Genomic DNA, 5,913 nt, shown 5'->3' on the forward strand with positions numbered 1-5,913 from the left:
CGTTGCTAGGATGCCGGTTTCCCTAGCAACTTTTCACTCCTTGGCAACAGGTAAACAAATCGTTCACTTCCGGCCACGTTTCATTTCCGGTCGCAGCTTTTCATAACTAAACTACAGTATGCAAATGATTTACTTCAGATTTCAGAAACAAAGAAGGGAATTGTTTTTGCTCAGGCGTTAGCAAATATAAAGAAACAAGGCTGTAGAAAGCTTCTTTATTTGAACCCTTTATGCGTCAATAATTGTTATCAATTCTTGCAAAAACCACACACTTCAAATTATTTGTAGCCGTGACCAATGAGATGCAAGGTCACAGCAGCCGAATAACTATGCTAAACCGAAAACTCAAAATAATTAACAGTCACGTAAAAACACAAGTTGGGGTTTTATCCTTAAAAACTTAATTTCGATTTCTTTTGTTAATAAAGAGAAATGTTCCAACTGAAAAAAGAGTCTTGGGCTCCTGTCCAACAACTGTATTTAGGGATAAACATTGCGTAATTGGAATTTTTGGAGCTAATTTATTCTTGTGGTTTGATTTGCATTTGACTGCGGTACCAATATTGTAGATATCGTATTTTATCGGCCATTGCATTCCCGGGGGGGGATACTCCCCTATATAAGGTATATAGGTATGTGCCGCCCCAAAGGGTATGGTTTTTGAACCGTTTAGGTCTGAAAAAGGGGATAGATTTTGAAAATTTTGGTCTGAAATTGGGTATGGTAACCTGGGGAACGTTCACGAAAGCTTATAAACTTATTTTTTCTGAAATTGGGTATGGTTACCTGGGGAACGTTCACGAAAGCTTATAAACTTATTTTTCTGAAATTGGGTATGGTTACCTGGGGAACGTTCACGAAAGCTTATAAACTTATTTTTCTGAAATTGGGTATGGTTACCTGGGGAACGTTCACGAAAGCTTATAAACTTATTTTTCTTCCCAGCAACCGGAGCGAGTAACTGGTGAGGGACAAAGAGAAATAGATGAAATATATCATTTCAGCTAAATTTTACCTATTCATCCTTGTTACGTTGACTTCCGTTCAGCGTTCACTTCAAGGTCAGGCGGAAAACGGGTATGGATTTTTGAGTCCAGGTCTGAAAACGGGTGTGGAAAATGACAATTTTTTGGTCTGAAATTGGGTCTGGATTTGAAGATGCGGGCGGCACACCCCTATCAAAAATTTCAAGGAGTACCCCCCCCCCCCCCCCGGGGTTGCATTGCACTTGACTAGGAACTTCTTTCTCAGAAGGAACATAACGATTGATCCAGTGGAGCAATCGTTACGTTCATTCAGAATTTTTATTTTTATTTATTTATTTACTTATTTTTTGCTGCTGCTTTTTGTTTTGTGTATATGATTGTTTCAGTCTTGTTTGTTTTTAGTTGTTTTATTTATATTTATATTGCTTAAACTTTGTTATGGGTCTTATTCTCGTGCTCTTCTTTACGCACTGCCAAATTACGTTTTGTTTCGCCAATGAAATTCCACATTTGCAAACGGCACGAAAGATTACTTTTTATTTGTGCCAGTTTTTGTCTTTCAGGTTAAATAAACTTTTGATTTTTCGGGTTTGTCATAGAATGACTAACATCAAACGCCAATCCGTAAAAATGTTCAGTTTGTTTATGAATCGTTTTCGATTCTGAGCTTCTCGCTGTTTTAGGAGTAGGGTAACTTGATAAATACTTTCTTTCCCTCCTCAAACATATAGTCTGGGATTAACCTCTCTTCCTTTCCTGTTTGGTTGAAACAATTGTTGACTGAGGCTTAAATGAAATGCTTAGGATATCCTGCTTTGAGATAAATTTCAGTATAATTTCTTTAATATTGGACACAAGTTCGGTTGATATCCGCTTCGCTCTGTGCAGGGCCCCCATGATGCTATTTCTTTTCCAATTTGTTGCTGGACAGCTTGGGATGACCATTGGGTTGGGAACTTGCCTGGTTTACGATATAAGTATACACTGCCATGGAATTGTCTGGTCTTGTTTGGATTGGTCTTACGAAAATTTTAGGTTGCTCTGAAACCGCTCCAGAGAAATTGGGGGTCACATGACTCGTTTTGAGATATAAATAGTTAAAGCTAAAATTAAGGGTGTTTTAACAGGTTACATCGCTGGTTATTACGATTGGAAGAGAAGAATTGATTTGAACAATTTCAGAGAAAAAAACTGACATGCAAACACAAGGTTTTTAACACTGTTGATTACTAATCACTCACAGCCCACTAATAAAATCACTAGCATTCAAATTTCTTCACTAATTGCTATTGGAAATATCTATGCTACGTACCTAAATAAAATGCATGGAGTAAAATAATTATTTTTGCAAGTTTCCCAGTTGCTTGAAGCACAAACACCATAAGAGATTCAACTTCAAGACTTGATATCTCATCTCAGATTTTGCCAAATACATGATAACCAATGGATTTCCTAGATTTGCTTCTACCCAATCTCCCAATCCTATAGCTTTTTTGTCTGGCCTAATACCAATTAGTTCATGGGAGGCGCGGTGGCCTAATGGTTAGCGCGCCGGACTCCGGAGCGAACGTTCCGGGTTCGAGCCCTGGCCGGGGTCACTGTGTTGTGTTCTTGGGCAAGACACTTTACTCTCATAGTGCCTCTCTCCACCCAGGTGTAGAAAAGGGGAACCAGCGAAATAATGCTGGGGGGTTCCCTGCGATGGACAAGCATCCCATCCAGGGGGGAGTAGAAATACTCCTAGCTGCTTAATGCTAAGGAAACCGGGATAAGCTCCGGCAGTATGCGCCACTTTGGCTCAAAGCTGACCTTTTTTTTTTTTTTAATACCAATTAGTTCAGAGATGTTTTTTTTTTAATACCCCGGTAACTTTATTTGTTTTGTGCATGTCAATTACATTTCTCATAAAAATTGTTTAACCTTTTACACTCACATTTTCTTCGTACTCTTACTTTAGATTAGATTGCGATTTCCTGCTGTAACATATCTCTTGTATAGCAACATAATGCATCTCAACTTAGCCAACGTACTGTCCTTGTATCACAATATAACATCACTTACAGGTATTATAATCTATACATTATTTTGACCTATTTATAATTGTTTACTGTATTACAGCACTACATTTCTTGATCTATTTCATTTGATGCACCTATTATAATCAATCAACAAAATATAATACATTGATAAAATTCTTGTGATTATCGACTTTGATTGATTTTCAATGTTACAATTCCATTTTCATCAATATCAATCAAAGAGTATTTTATCATTAAAAAAGAGGTGGGAGCCTCCATTTTTGGAGATAACTATCAACAAATATAGAGTACTAGCAACTTATCGACTACGTTTTCGATCATCGATTTTGATCGACAAACTTGGAATGGAAATCCAAGTATTCTGAAATGAGAAGAGCAGCCAAACGAATGCTAATTCGCATTATTCTAACTATTTTTATTACGGATTGATTCCAAACGAATGCTCGCTTTCAAAGAACCCGGCTTTGATTGAATAATAAAGTGGCAAGATTTTTTTAACCAATCACTGACATGGACGGCGGAGCCGGGGGGCTGGGGGGCTAAAGCACCCCCTCCCCCCCAGAATTTCTGAAAAAATAAAGACTTTATACTAAGAGAAGAGTCTTTTAAGCCCCCCCCTCCACTTCAAGTCACTAGTTGCCCCCCCCCCCACCACCCCAGTTGAAAAAATGCTCTGCCGTCCCTGACTGAATGTTTATCTCATGGGTACTGCTAAAATATAATTTTTGCTTACCGTATTTGTTTTGTTTAACTATTAGCATTTACAGCAAGGCGCCCAAAAGTGTGACCACTTTTAATTTATTCACATTCTTTCGTGCAGATTTAATCCAATCAAAAGCAGTGGATAGCTTGCAGTTGACTTCTGATTGGATTAAATCTGCACGAAAGAATGTGAATAAATTAAAAGTGGTCACACTTTGGGCGCCTTGCTGTAATATTCATATCAATATAGACCGGCAAGTAAGGCAACCATCAACTTTACCAAATTCAGAATTTTCAAGTACCATTTTTGGACCGGAAATTTGATTCAACACCTCAAAGCTGTTAGGAACCTCATATGAAGCCAAATGTATCAATGTACCATTGATAAAAAGACAATTAGCTGCAGTGTCATCAGGAACAACAAGCTTTTTGTATTTAAACTTCGCCTTTTTCTCGAGTTCAATCCAAGCATTTTGAGCCTCGTCGCTTCCTCCAACAGTAATGATGTCGTGACCTGCCATAGTCATAAAAGACTTAAGGTGAAGATGATTGGGTACTGAGATCCCCGCTACGGGGTAACTGGGGAATGTTTTAGCTAAACTGTCTAGTCCTGCTTGAGTTGTTCTCTTGGTCAGCCCAACAAAAAATTCTTTCCCCGTAAAAAGAACATCCCCACCGTCTAAAACAGCTGGTTCTTTCATTTCAACCACTTCCAATCCAAGTTTTTGTAGCGTTGTCTTCATTCTAGCTGATTCTCCTGTCCTGGTTGGATGACCAAGCCTGGGAACTAAGGCGACTCCATCACATACTACACCCACGTCTTCAACAAAAACACAATCTGGATGCTGTTCGTCTGGGGGAAGCTCCGTCACCTGTAGTCCAAGATTTTTCAAAGCACGAACGTATTCACTGTGTTGCTGAACAGCTTTTTTGAAGTCCACCGGTCCTGAAGACTCATTTAGTCTTTGTGCAGCGGAAGGGAGCGAGGAAGGTACGCCACATACTATCGCCTTTGTATACTGAAATTTTGCCTGTGTTTGTGCCATCTTACGGAATTTTTCTCTTAATCACTTGCAGCTTCAGCGATGAAGTAGAGTCGGTTCACTCGCCTGTAGAATTGCGAAATTGCGAAATGGGACACTGAACAAATATAAATCACGATCATCTCGACGGAGTGTATCAAGGGCGCGCTCTAAGTGTACATGTGGTGTAACAGTCATATAGTGTTTTCAACAATCGCCGTGACAGGGCAATTTCCAATTTTAAAAATAGTATTTGTTTCAGCGACGCAGGCAACGATATATGTATTATGATGCTCTCTTCTCCGCAGAGGCTTTTAGTGGGGGAAGGCGAAAAACACGAAAAATGAAAAATAGGGAGAGCGCAAGATTTCGACTCTCTCCAGGCTCCGCGCGCTTTCTTTTCACCCCCTCCCCATTTCCCAGCCTGGTGACGAAACAGAAAAGGGGCCAGGAGAGAGATTTTGAGGTGTGAACTTGCAGTGTTAACAATGTTGAATATGCTCTGTAGTAAGGTAAAACGGCTATAAAAAAAAACTCAATTCAGTGTTTTTATGAGCTAAGCTATCAAGAACTACTTCAAACTGCTGCCGTCAATTTGTTTCGGGCTCGCCATGTGCGTATGTGCTGATCAGTTTAGGATAAGACAGTGGCTGGTTCAAAGACTCTTTCTTTATAAATTAGAGGAAATGCGGGTTAAAGTTTCCATCTTGATGTACTAGGTGCATTTTATCTATATGAGAGACCTATTCGCGAATTTAAGTACTTTTTACCGAAAAGCGCCAATCTTTACCGTAAAGATTGGCGCTTTATGTGACATAACTTTCATTAAAATATATCAAAGTTCCCTTTGGGCTAACTTGTGTTATCACGATGAAGTGTTTATTTAAAATTAGTTTAATAAAAGGCGTATTTACTTGCAATATACGCGCATAGCCGTCGCATTCGCCCGTTGGAGTTTGGTTTTGTTTTCAAGCTCGAAACCAAAGTTTTAAAAACATTTCATTAACCACGCAATTTGTGTTACGATTGCAATTCACTTCATTGTATACTGCGTAATAAAACAAGCACTTGAACAAATCTGATAATGAAGTTACTACTTCCTTTGTTGTTTCGTTTCAGAAACTCTATCCAATCAGAAGTATGCTCGTAACCACGTTTAAGGAA

At 39.0% G+C, this 5,913-nt stretch overlaps 1 pseudogene; it reads right to left on the reverse strand.

Annotated features, from left to right (window-relative positions):
- Nucleotides 1-3,686: 3,686 nt before the first annotated feature.
- Nucleotides 3,687-5,039, reverse strand: LOC144660339 (N(G),N(G)-dimethylarginine dimethylaminohydrolase 1 pseudogene; annotated as a pseudogene).
- Between the last annotated feature and the right edge of the window lie 874 nt (nucleotides 5,040-5,913).

The sequence above is a fragment of the Oculina patagonica genome, chromosome 1, assembly GCF_052425735.1.
Source record: "Oculina patagonica isolate OP01 chromosome 1, crgOcupat, whole genome shotgun sequence".
NCBI lineage: Eukaryota > Metazoa > Cnidaria > Anthozoa > Scleractinia > Oculinidae > Oculina > Oculina patagonica.